Source organism: Taudactylus pleione, unplaced genomic scaffold, assembly GCF_031769625.1.
Source record: "Taudactylus pleione unplaced genomic scaffold, aTauple2 ptg000571l, whole genome shotgun sequence".
In the NCBI taxonomy this organism is placed as follows: Eukaryota; Metazoa; Chordata; class Amphibia; order Anura; family Myobatrachidae; genus Taudactylus; species Taudactylus pleione.
In genome coordinates, this window is record NW_028284973.1 from 1,110,173 (window position 1) to 1,124,691 (window position 14,519).

The 14,519-nt window shown below is 45.5% G+C and overlaps 1 protein-coding gene across 2 annotated transcripts in view; it reads right to left on the reverse strand.

Annotated features, from left to right (window-relative positions):
* Positions 1-14,519, reverse strand: part of LOC148481624 (CTD small phosphatase-like protein) — an 83,292-nt gene that overhangs the window by 50,792 nt on the left and 17,981 nt on the right. The gene's annotated exons all lie outside the window — the stretch shown is intronic.

Sequence of the window (14,519 nt, forward strand, 5' to 3'; positions counted from 1 at the left end):
CCTAGTGACACCAATGCATCAGTGCAACACAGAAAGGCAGCCTATCCATTCCCTAGTGACACCAATGCATCAATGCAATACAGAAAGGCAGCCTATCCATTCCCTAGTGACACCAATGCATCAATGCAATACAGAAAGGCAGCCTATCCATTCCCTAGTGACACCAATGCATCAGTGCAACACAGAAAGGCAGCCTATCCATTCCCTAGTGACACCAATGCATCAGTGCAACACAGAAAGGCAGCCTATCCATTCCCTAGTGACACCAATGCATCAGTGCAACACAGAAAGGCAGCCTATCCATTCCCTAGTGACACCAATGCATCAATGCAATACAGAAAGGCAGCCTATCCATTCCCTAGTGACACCAATGCATCAATGCAATACAGAAAGGCAGCCTATCCATTCCCTAGTAACACCAATGCATCAGTGCAACACAGAAAATGGGATTTTGGTACCTACCGGTAAATCCTTTTCTCTGATTCCACAGGGGACACTGGAGGTGCTTACGCAGGGGTATAGAGGCGTGGATAACTAGAGTCGGCACTTTAAATAATTTAGAAGTGTGAAGCTCCTCCCCCTCTATGCCCCATCAGCCCTCAGTTTAGAAAATGAAGACTGATAGGAGATGGAGAACAAGCGGAGTAAAAAGGGAGAGAACACACAATAATCAAAACATACAACCTATGGAACAAACCGAACAGGCAGGCTAAGAGCGCAGAGGTGGGCGCCAGTGTCCCCAGTGGAATCAGAGAAAAGGATTTACCGGTAGGTACCAAAATCCCATTTTCTCTTTCATCCACTAGGGGACACTGGAGGTGCTTACGCTGGGGACGTCCCAAAGTTTTCCCCACGGGCGGGAGCGCTCTGCGGGGCCTGCAGAACAAGACGGCCAAAACGGGATGCCGAAACCGTGAACGTGTCAAATTTGTAAAACTTGACAAACGTGTGCACAGAAGACCAAGTGGCCGCACGGCACCATTGTGACGTGGAGGCTCCCCTACCGGCCGCCCATGACGCACCCACAGAACGTGTGGAATGAGCCGAAATGGAGGAAGGAGGCCGGCGTTCAGCACCAACATAAGCCTGATGAATAGTCAGTCAGATCCAACGTGCCAAAGTCTGCTTAGACGCTGGCCAACCCCTCCGAACCGCATCATAGAGGACAAAAAGTGACTCAGACTTACGGAGGGAAGCAGTCCTGTCAACATAGATGCGGAGAGCTCTAACCACATCCAAGGTAGAAGAACCACCAGAGTCCTCCACCAAAGACGGTACAACAATAGGCTGATTAATATGAAAAGCCGACACTACCTTGGGAAGGAAGGCAGCTACCGCCCGGAGTTCCCTAGTGAATGAAAGAGAAAGGCAGCCTATCCATTCCCTAGTGACAACAGTGCATCAGTCAAAACAGAAAGGCAGCCTATCCATTCCCTGGTGACATCAATGCATCAGTGCAACACAGAAAGGCAGCCTATCCATTCTCTAGTGACATCAATGCATCAGTGCAACACAGAAAGGCAGCCTATCCATTCCCTAGTGATACCAGTGCAACACAGAAAGGCAGCCTATCCATTCCCTAGTGACATCAATGCATCAGTGCAACACAGAAAGGCAGCCTATCCATTCTCTAGTGACAACAGTGCATCAGTGTAATGTAGAAAGGCAGCCTATCCATTCCCTAGTGACAACAGTGCATCAGTGTAACGTAGAAAGGCAGCCTAACCATTCCCTAGTGAAAACAGTGCAACACAGAAAGGCATCCTATCCATTGACTAGTAACACCAATGCAAGCCATTCATTCACTAGCAACATAACGGTGACACAAGAATGCATCCCAATCGCTAGGACCTCGCAACATCCCACCAACATGATAATGCAGCCCATCAATATATCCGGACATCAAGACAGGGAGGGAATGCAATTTATCCATTCACTAGTGACATCACTAACACAAGAATGTTGCCTATCCACTCACTAGTGACATCAATGTTGCAACACAAGAAGGATGCCTATCCACTAACAATGGACATCGGTGGAGAACAAAAAAGGGATGAGAAAGGAAAACCTATCCAGACAGCAAATTCTCAATTAGGTATGCTGACAACGCTCTACAAAACCTTGAAATATAAAACAAAAGATGCAACTATTCTATGATTTTGTGGGTGATTCAATGTTCAATAGGAGTTTATAGTAATACTAACGTTTGTTCAAATCCAAAGTGGGTCTATCACAGAGGTTCCCAAACGCTGTCCTCAAGGCACCCTAACCGACCAGGTTTTAAGGATATCCATGCTTGACCACAGGTGACTTAATTAGTGCCTCAATTTGATTTACCCACTTGTGCTCAACTAGGGATCTCTCTAAAACCTGAACTGTAATGGCAGAGTTAGGGAACCTCTGCATGATGTTATAAATTCATTAGGACCTATTTTCAATCACTGAGCCACGAGTCAGGAAATGTCCTACAGCTTAATTAGGTCACTAGTTCCCAGTGAGTGAATGACTGCAATAGCCTCATGAGCACTGGTTCTGGAAACTCTCCCGCATCTGTGTAGGTACACATGGAAGGCTTCACCCGATTTGGGCATTCGATAACCAGACCTAAGGAGGCTGACGCAGCACGAGATAGATGAATGATCAGCCTAAAAACGCAAGTACTGGGATATTTAAACCTTCACCCATCATGAACCTATCAGAGCGCTGCATTAAACAGATAACAGATCTGTGTAGAAGTCATATTTCCCTGCAATAAAGCTCTAGAAATTTAAAAAAAAAAAAAAAAACCCATTATATGGGCGATCCCCATCTTCTGCCAACAAGACTAACGCACAACCTTCCAAATATGAGAAGAACATCCATATAATATGTACAGAACACGTACATCTCTACACTATGGGGTGTCACAGCACTATACAGTAACTGCTCCAGGAGCCCAGCAATTATCCTGCACAGTGACAGGAGCTCTGTAGTTCACTACACAGACTTTAAAACCATGTTATATACGATCTACAGATACTGCTAATAAATAAAGACAAGGTTATTACCCGATTGACCAAAAAAACATTTATTCCATGGGAGTACGTAGGTAGGGTGGCATTTCGTTTTTACACTATGATAGTCAGAGCCGAGCAAAGTCCTTGCATACAGCAGGTCTGCAACCGTAGGGCCGTGTACTCTGCCTTACTGCCTATACAAGCAGTCCTCCACACAGGGAGCTAGAAGAACCAATACAGTCATAGGCGGTAATATCTGTGCAAACCTTTCCACGTCCGACTACAATAATAACGTATTATCATGGGATAATGATGTCCTCTGCCCCAGGCTACAGCTGACAGTTCTCCCCTGCTGAGATCCTGTAGAAATACACGAGACCGACCAGGACAATTGCAGAATACAAATTAGCACAAACCCCTTCACACAAAGAGGGACGGGATAGAAGACAAGTGTTAAATTGCAGTAGTTTAAAAAATACATAATTAATAAAACACACACAAATCACCCCCGAGTTATAACAAGACTGGGCACTAGGTAGGTTAAACAGATTCCATTAAGAGCTGAAAGACTGGAGGGACAACACAAGGCATGGCAGGAGTTTAGACCATGGCTGGGACTGGTCAGCGGGGAAGGCTCTTGTGTAGAAATTCTCTCTCTGATCTGACACGACAGGAATGCAGCAGGCGACGGAGGCCAACACTGGGCAGCTGTCCCTGCCCATCATGACGCCAGCATTAAAGGCTGGACCCTACAGATAAACACTGGAGATATTTCCGTGCTGTTGCTTTGTAAATGACAGTGGCATGGACAGTGTGATGGCATCAGCACATCTGTTACAGCAGATACAGAGCCTGGCATCAGAGCCCTTACAAAGCCTCATCGCAACAGGGATTCTTTATTCAGAGTTATGCAGTGTGCCAGTCACCCACACATTGGTGACAGCGAATCTGTGGGCCAATATTCAGGAGGACTCATCAATTCACCAGGAACTGTTTAATGCCAAACAGGCTGTCTGCAACCGCACAAAACAATGACTACACACAGAAAACAATGAATACACTAATTAGCTTCTAATACAACAATACAAGCAGGAAGGCCACAGAGTACAGTCCATAGCATACCAGGTCCTAAGCTTTGTGCTGCCCCCTGGAGGACTGGTGAAATGCTGCACTTGGGCAATATAAGAATCTGCAATTATATAATTGTTGGGAAACATGCTATCTTCCTGTTCCCAACATTCCTGCCGATTTTAGAGTTTGCTCCACAGCCTGGGAATGCAATGATCTGGCCAATAGCTCATTAATAAATAATCTTGTGTCACAGAGCAATAAAGCATGCAAATAAATAACTTATAACTCTGGTTACAAACATTATAAAAGTCGCACACACTTATACCCCTTTTCCACCTAAATTCCGGGTCTGACCCGGAGTTGGAACAAAGTTCCTATCCGGATCAGACCCGGAATTTTGCCGGCGCCGAGACTCGGGATATTCCCGAGTCAGCGCCGCTCACACCGCAGTCAGGTCTGCATAGACCCGGCTTTTGCGGAGTGAAAGTGGTCGCTTGGAGATGACGTCATCTCCAAGTGCCACTGAAGCCGGACCAATCTGCCGGCTAGCAGCGCACTCCAGGTCATCGTGACCCGGAGTACGCTGTTCTCACAGCAGGGTTTCACGGGCTACGCCCGTGTTAAACCCTGCTAGTTACCTGGGTTGGCTTCCCGGGTCACTCTCTCCCCTTTTACACCAGGGAGCTGCCCGGGTTAACCCTTCAAAAACCCGGGTTTTAGCTCCGGTGTAAAAGGGGTATATTTGTTACAGAGCCCAGCAAGAGCCAAGTGATAATACCAGCACACATGTTAAGGCCCCCCATATATCAGCAATCTGAAAACCACAAGTAAACAATTTGAAGATTTATTGCCTGATTTTAGGATTTCCCAATTGAGCAATCTGCACCCATACACTACAGATCTTTTTCAGTGATTTGCAGATCGATTGCAACAAACACAGATCGGACAATCTTGAAAGGCCCATCATTTTACTGGTAACGGTCTGCAAATCTGCTGATCATGGCCATACACTAGCAATCTACAGCCCCAGTCGATCTGTGAAATCCAACATGTTGGACAATCTGATTAAACAATTCCAATCACTTTTTGGTTGCAATCTGCGATCTGTGAAGCCCATACATTGCACATTTTTATACACAATCTATTGCAAATTGCACGATTGCTGCAATCCATCTCTGATGTATGGGGGCCTTTAGGAGTAGACCAGTGTTTCTCAAACTCGGTCCTCAGGACCCCACACAGGTCACTTATTGCAGGTAAAGGCCACCATACATCAGGGACAAGGGCCATAGCCGAGGAGGGTTCCGAGCGAATCCCTCCGCCGGCTAATAATGCGCGGTGTAGCCCATAGGCTACAGCGGCTAACGTCATCTTCAGATGGCGTTAGCTGAGGGTGCCAATATCGGGAATGCATCACATTCTGGATATTGGTAAATTTGGCAGCATCGCTTCCCCCATAGAAACCTATAGAGGAGGGCGGCTGCCAGCGGCATTGGAGGGATCACAGCAGGTATCGGAGATACGTCCCTCCTTCATACATACGGGGGATACTTAGTATTTGAGGTAACCCCCCCCAAAAAAATAGTGTTTTCAGGGATTTTACCTCAAAAAAAAAAAAAAAAAAAAAAAAGAGACTCAATGACTATGTACGACAGGACTATGCCTGAGAGAAATACAGAAGCAATACATTTTACTAGAGTTTTTAGTCAAATTTAGTCACCTGAAGTGAAAGAGGTGCCCGCCCTGTCCTGTAAGATGCCATCATTCATCTGAATCAGTGATTGGCAGGTGGAAGCCTCCTTCAAATAGGTAGTTCCAAGGGTAGGCTTTTGGCATAGATTGTTATAAAGTATGGGAGCTCTGCCCAGTCAGCGCTGTACACCCAGCTCTATGAACGACACTGAATTAACATTTCTGAATGCTTAATAATGAATAGTGAGATGCACTGTATGTATGTACATGTACCTACGTATGGGCAGGTGAGGAGATACCCTACTGCAGCTGCAGGAATAGGTCCAGGTGAAAGGTCGGCCGCCATTCCAGACACTGTTTAAAGCCATAAACACGTCATAGATGCTATTTACAGAATAGTATACAATAGAGTACAGCGGCCTGAAAACTTCTGTTATGGATCAAACACTTTAGTCATGACAGGATAATGGGCCAGATTCTGGGTTAGAGGCTAACCGCACGCAATGCCGATAGGCACGCAGTTGGCTCCCGATGGTTACGGCATGGAGACGCAGAACTGATTTTGGTGCAGGGTGCGTGGATTTTAGCGCGCATTCCTTGAAGGTAACTGGGGTGGCTAGGCAGGCGCTCACACAGTATGCCATGTTCAGGTGGCAATGGTGCATCAGATGGTGGGTCTAGAAAATGCACAGACGCATTCGCGCAGCTGCAAGTGGGCATCACACAATGAACAAAATCCCGTACATCACGCAGAGTATTTAAAAATTCCAGAAGGAACGGTTCATTGTAGGGAGATATTTTCTACCACCAAAGACTTTAAGACAGGAGAAAAAAAATTAAAATAGTGGTATAGAGACAGTTCATGTACTTGAAGATATGTAAATGTCCCGTGCGTCTCACAGAGAATCACACACACACACACACACGTATACATTTGTCAGCCATGGTTTCTTCATTATAACCCCTCCTTTAGAGGATCTCTTTTGTAGGCGATTGTTGACCCATGTCGCCTATTGCAGTCACCAACGCCTGTAGTGCATACAAGGTCTCGTTGGCCTCGCAGTCGCTTCAGTGATCGGTGCCGTGTATGGCTGGGATCAGGGCAGTAAGGCTGAAGCTTTATACTTTTACCACCTCAATACTTATCCTTTTCTGAGGTCCTCCCCTTCCAGATTGTGCCTCTGATATATGTAACTTGTATGGAAATCTACTTCATTCCAATCTATTTATTATTTCAAAAGCTTCTATCATGCAGTACAACAAGATCAATAGATTTACAAAAGGAATTAACAGGTGATCCACTCATTCCTCACTGGTGAAGACTAAAAGGTGGGTACACATAGGGACGATGTCCTGTCTGCCAATTGGTAAGAGCACACAAACTGACCAATCCTCGGCCCGATGTGCCCACCTGGTTGTGATGTCAGTCACAAGCGGTGTCTGCAGCAAGGGTACGGGTGGTCGGCTAACTGCCCATAAACACAGCACGATGAGCAGATATATATCGGAGGATATTGGCCATCGGCTGTGCAGCACAGCCAATGCGATATGTCTGATAAGTCATTCACAGACATATCGTCTGTACACACTAGCCGACGCACACACAATACATCGGCCGTTCAATTAAATGGCCGATATTTCGGCCAGTGTGTACCCAGCATAAGGACAAATTGTGTGAGTGTATTAAACCTGCGCTTGAACTTATTTGACACGGCATGTTGCAATGCTTGAAATTTTAAACACTTTGCAGGTAATTGGCCCCCCCCCCAAAATCTAATTTCAAATAGATGGCCTGATTCCCCGATGTACGCTATTCCGATGTTTACGCATTTGAGTGATAATCTGCAAAGTCCATTACCGTAGTTGCTTGCGTCGACTATTTTCACGCAGGGCGATGGATAGTGGAGCACCGTTTGGGGGAGGTAACAGGTAAAGTGGCGTAAAAAAGCAGGCGCGTTGCCACAGTTTGAGGCGGAAGGCAGGATACATTCCAGTACGCAGATCACATGGCTCCAGCGTATCAGTACACGCGGCTATTATGAGCTACTCGGAATCTGCGACCGATGCTGCGTCCTAGTACGCACTTACTTGGATTTGCATAGTTGCAGGTGGGCGCGTCAGTACATATCGCGGTGGCTGCGACATTTGTATATCTGCACACGGCGACGGCATTAGCACCCGTTTCTGAATCAGGCCCAGAGACTCTGCAGTAACAAAGGTGAAAAGTGGGTAGGTGAATGATCAGTGCAGTGTAATTAAAGCGTCAGCGATCCAAAGTGTAAATGAATAGCCGGGCAGCGGCTGTCCTCCTCTAGGTCACCTAATGTGCCTTTGTTGGGAAGTTGCACTGCACGCTCGGGAACCAGGGTCCATGTTCTGTCACACCCTTTAGCTTGTTCCTGCCGTATCCAATCAGAAGCCGGATAGAGACTGTAACCCGAGAGCGCCCAGCGTCACTGTGTCATACACTGCCCTACTACAGACTAGTCGCCGACTTGGGGTGCTGCCCCCCTTGTCGACAGTGCTAATGTCAACACCTGAATGCTGACATTTATGATATCGCCATTGTCAAAATGTAAGCGTTGGATTTGTATCAAAGTAAAAAACACACTTTAACATTACATAAGTGTCAACAGGACATGTCGACACCCATAACCAAAGACACAATATACCGAACCTCTGACTTACTTTAAACAGTTCTGGTCACCAACAGTACCCCACCAATAGAGTATATGGTTATTAAACCATATATAAATGGCATTAAACCTTCTGATCGGTCCATTTTAATACTCTCCACTGATCTAATATAGACGCGATAGGTCCAAGGCAATTCTTATCCACTTGTAGGCACTGTCTGCAGTACTGCGCCTCCCCCATTCCTCATTATCTAGCAGTGCAGGTCTGCCCAACCTGTGGCCCTCCAGCTGTTGTGAAACTACAAGTCCCAGCATGTCCTGCCACAGTCTTGCTATTAGGGAATGCTACAACTGTGGGAGGGTATGCTGGGATGTGTAGTTTCACAACGCTGTAAGGACACAGGTCGGCCAGGCCTGAAGTAGTGCATTAGCCGAATACCAGTCATTCCATTGTTCGTTCTTCGGCCAGGTCAGTGTCACTATTACTGCCGTACATGTAGGAGAGGTTTGTGAAATGCAGCCAGATCCCTGGCAGATATACGGCAGCACGAACCCAGTCCTTATGCCAATGTAGTGTGTATAATATACATACACAAAAAAATTGTATATATTACACACACGTACACTTATAATGGTTACAGCAGTGGTTCCCAAACACGGTCCTCAAGGCACACTAACAGTCCAGGTATTAAGGATAGCCATACTTGAGCACAGGCAACTTCATTAGTACCGCAGTTATTTTGACTAAACCATTTGTGCTTTAGCATGGATATCACCAAACCCAGGACTATAGTGTGCCTTGAGGACCGAGGTTGGGAATCACTGGGTTACAGGATGGTCTCTCTGTATCGGAATAGAGACTGCAGGATTAGCTACTTTGGTTCTCTTAAACGATCTGTATTACAGGTTTTCAGATAACAGATCTCATACCTGTAATTCAATGGTCAATCAGAAGCCAGTGATTATATGTATACACCGTGAATACGTGCATTACTGTATAATACAATCTGTCATTGGAAGGCGCTGTACAGAGCTTCCACCCACAGATCGCTTTGTGCAGTGCGTCTATGTAACGGCCCTTTACGGCGGTGGGAACAACAACACAGCTGCCGGGATGTCATCTCTCAGCCCTTAGACCTTGGAGTCTGGAAATACTTCAGTGGAATATTAAACTGTCTCATTAAACGTTCTCATTGCCGGCAGCCTCGGTTACTGCTCCCCATCAGACAGGTTACTGTCCGAGGCTCAGGCGACAATGCCTGCTGCAACACAGCAATTCTGACAGATTATAGGGAATTACACAAAGCACAGTTTAGTACCAATTACTTCCCATTATCAATAGAAGTCAGAGAGACCTCTTTCTTCTACACTGGAAACCTCATTCCACTCTATTTCTCATTTGTGACCATTTACAGGTTAAAAGGTTGTGATACTGTGGGGGACATGTTCTAAGCCTTGGCGACAGATAAAAGTACCAATCAGCTCCTCATTGTCATGTTATAGTGTTGGAAAAATGACAGTTAGGAGCCGATTGGCTGGGACTTTGTCTCCATCCGAGGCTTAGTAAATGGACCACAGTTTGAAAACAACATGAGCTAATTGGTTGGTACTTTCTCACTCTCCAAGGGGTAAATTTACTAATGTGAGAATTTTTCTAAGAGAGTTTTAGAAGAGATTTTGCCCATAGCAACCAGTTTCTAGCTGTTATCTTCTAGAAGGTGCTAGTTAAGTGTTAAGTAAAATCTGATTGGTTGCTATGGGCAACATCTCCTTCTAAAACGCACTTCTAATAACTCTCACTTTAGTAAATTTACCCCCAAGACTTAGGGCCAGATTCAGCACGGATCACAAGGCTGCGTTAGCATGCACCCGCTCACAAGAAAAATATGCTAATGAATGCAATCCCACGGCAACCGCAGCACTATACCGAGACGCCCATCACTGTATAAAGCCGCCCACTTCCCGTGACATGCATCCGCAGGTCAGCGAAACCATCGGAACCAGTCGCACAGTTGTGGATGACCTGACCCTACAGCAGATGCTGCTAAACTTCCTGTCGCCATCTAGACCTCTGCCAGCATATACAACCGCGGGGGCTTAATTATGCACGCCCCTGTAACGGCGTTCAAACACACAGGCAAACCTGCGTTCCACCAACCACCCCCCTCTCCACCCCTAAACGGTCACTTCATGTCAATCACTATGTGATGGGACTGCATGCTTACTGCGATCACAGCGGCCGTTTCGCACACTGCGATGCTTACGCATAGCACAAAAAAATAATGAAAAAAAAATAAAAAATAGACAAGCTGCGTGCGAACGCAGCCTTGCGATCCAATCTGAATAAGGCCCTTAGCACATCTACTCTGTATATTTTAAGCTTTTGCGCAGAGATCTCTCTTCTCTCATTTACTTTGTACACACAACGCTTATGTGCTATTCATTATAGACCACCCACCGCCTGCTCTTACCTGAAGGAAATCTTTGGACTCAGGCCCTTTCTGTTCTAAAGAAGATGTACCCGAAATCTGCAGTACACTTGTGTAAGCCCTGCCCTTTACCCGTGTAAGAGGCCTCCTCTCTCGTGTCTGACAGAACGTAAACTGTACAGACTTTCTGTAAGAAGTAATATACCACCTGCGGAGCTAGATACATGAATATACATGTGGTCTGTTCCAAGAACGCGTTAGTACTGTGTCCTGCCTCACAAAGCCCACTACCATCTCACAGGACAAGCCATACTTCTTGCAGGTGGCCTCCACAGTGTCAAGATCAATCTAAACCAAGGGGTGGGCAATAAGCTTCTAGCCAGATGCTGTTGAACTACACATGCCCTGCAACAGTTTTAGCATGGCAAAATAGGACAACTGTGGCAGGGCATGCTGGGATGTGTAGTTCTACAGCAGCTGGAAGGCAAATTATTGCCCACCCCTGATCTAAACGTTGGTCAATGGCGGACCTTTCAACCAGGTTCTAAATTATGGAGAGAAACAGTGTTTGTATAGAGAGTTCTATTTAAATCCTCTCTAACATTAACAAACACTGCCCATTACCAACGCCCTCATCCCGGACTCTGGCAATCTCCTGCCATCTATTTTACTAATGCGGTCCATCCTAAACTAAGGACCAAGAATGAGCCCCCCTCTCCAAAATCTACCTACTCGCACATTTTATTAATATCACTCTTTGCCCCATTACCCACCCCTAACTTACAGTAGAAAATAAACCCATCATTTACAATGAATGACTATCAATGTAATGTGTAATACTGAGCGGGTACAATGCATATAATAAGGGGAGTGTTTACACTGGTGGCCAAAATTGCAGACACTTTTTGAAATTTGAATGTTTATCAACTTCGAATGCTTATAAAAACTGTTTCACTTCATGCAGTGCAATGATTCATATATCAAATGAAAGGAAATTTAATGCTGAATTCAACACAATAAACAGAGGTAAAATATTTGCATTACAAGGGAAGTTATTCCGTGAAAACAAAACTTAGGGTGAAAATCCCTGTGTACTTATGATGTTACTGTCCTATCAGTATTTCGTTGGGTATCCTTTATTTTTCAAGACCGCGGCACAGAGACGTGATCCAGGAATGTGGTGTTAAGTGAAAATGGTCTTTCGTATGCAGCAATTGCGAGAGGAATTGGTGGGAATGTGACATCAGGAGTACAAAAGTTTTGTTTACGCCATCAGAAAACACAATCTATACAAAACAAAGAAGGAAAAGGCCGGAAAAAGTGCACAACAGCTGCTGATGATAGGAGAATAAAACGAATTTGCGTCAGGGACAGATGGATGTCATCTGCGGTCATTAGCAGTAAACTGAGAGCAACTGGTGTTTTTGTCAGTGCAAGAACGGAACGGAGAAGACTAACGGAGCTTGGCCTAAAAGGTAGGATTCCCCGAAAAAAGCCATTGCTGAATAAAAAGCAGCAGCAGAAACGAATACAGTGGGCAAAAGAACACATTGCATGGACAGAAGGTCAGTGGAAACAAGTGATATGGAGTGACGAAACTAAGCTATCGATATTAGGCAGTGATGGGAGAAAATATCGTAGACGTTGCATCGGGGAAGAGGTACATCCAGATTGCATTCAAGCGACAACAAAGAATCCTACAAGTGTTATGATCTGGGCATATATGACAGCAGATGCTGTAGGCCGCCTTTATGTCATAGATAGAACACTGAACAGCAGAAAGTACATTGACACCATCCTACAACCAAAACTTCTACCTTCTATCAGGGATCTTTTTCCAGATAATGCCCCATTTTCTTTCCCAGCAGGATTCAGCTCCCTGCCACACTGCACGGATATGCAAACAGTGGTTCAGGGAGAATGACATACAGGTGCTGGGATGGCCAGGAAACAGCCCAGACCTGAACCCCATAGAACATTTGTGGTTCTGTTTGAAAAAACTGGTACATCTGAGGCTTCCATCCAATAAAAGACAATTAATTGAGGCTATAGCGATCTCATGGCACCACATAAAAAAGAAGGAAGAGCTCCAAACATTGGCTAGCTCAATGACACATCGCTGTGCTGCTGTCTTGAAAAATAAAGGATACCCAACGAAATACTGATAGGGTAAAAATCCCTGTGTACTTATGATGTTACTATTGTCCTAAGTGTTGATTTCACTGCATAACTTCCCTTGTAATGCAAATATTTGACCAATGTTTATTGTGTTGAATTCAGCATTAAATGTCCTTTAATTTGATATATGAATCATTGCACTGCATGAAGTGTAACAGTTTTTATAAGCATTCAAAGTTGAAAAACATCACAATTTCAAAAAGTGTCCGCAATTTTGGCCACCAGTGTATATATCTCCACTCGTATCTAGTCAGGATCCCTGCTGTGCCAGGTCCTCAGGGGCTTCCAGAGATGTGTAAGTAATGGGACATCACACGACAATCAGCGGGATGTAATCATAATCCCGGCGCTCAGATTGCCGGCTCCGGAACCCCGACAACAGTCACAATCCTGCTGCCGGCATCCCAACGATAAGTAGTGGGGTTAGGGGTAGGATTAAGCACTGGGGGGGGGGGGGGGAGAGAGAGAGTTAGGGGTAGGGAGAGGGGGGAGGGTTAGGAAACTTACCGACAGGTGTCGGTATCCTAACCCTGTCGGGATTCTGACCGCTGGGACGCCGAGCGTCGGCATCCCGTACCCAACACCAATTCATAGATCACTTTAACAGCGACCCAGTACTACCCAATGTAATCCTCTAGGGGTCGCTGAGGTAGCCACTTGGAATGGGGACCCTTCAGGACCTCATCACACGGCTGTGAAGTCCCATGTTATAAGTGGACACTTTTCCCCAAGGTTCTGGATTCCACTTTCCCACCAGGGTCACAGCCTGTGACAATATCAGAATTAATAGGAGTGTGAACAACAGTCCAGAAACTCATCCACAGCTGCAGATCTCTCCGCAGAAGATTAAAATGTACAATGTTGCGTACCTGCTATCGTGCCTGTAAAGTTGAAACTCTGAGCCGACGAATTAGAATCCACGTGGAAGAGGAGAAGAAAAACCCCGTGACCTGCCAAAATGATTTATCGCGCTTTATATTCAATGCTGCAGGTCCAATTATACTTCACAGCTGTTTATTGCTCAGTGTGCTTACAGAATGTGTGGCTGATTTATGGCTGTGGAAATTAGATGGCTTTGTACAGTTTCATCCAGCAAAAATTATAACTTGGAACACAAAGTATTTTTTCCTTTTATTTGTGTCAGTCACTAATATTATCAGTCCTCTAAATAGTACACACATATTCTGCAGCGCTTTACAGAGAATATTTAATCATCTACATCAGTCCCTTCCCCAGTGGATCTTACAATCTACATTCCCAAACACACATACACTCTAAGGTTCATTTTAGGTCTATGGATTTGTGGGAGGAAATCGGAGCAACCAGAGGACACCCACATAAAACAGAGGGAGAACATACAAACTCCACACCGAGTCTTTTTGGGAATCAAACCCAGGGTCTCAATGCCATGAGGCAGCAAGCTAACCACCGCCACAGAGCTGCAACTACGAAATGACTACAGATAAGCAGACCAAGGGCCTGAGTCAGAGTTGGGAATAGAGAGATATCTCTCTCAG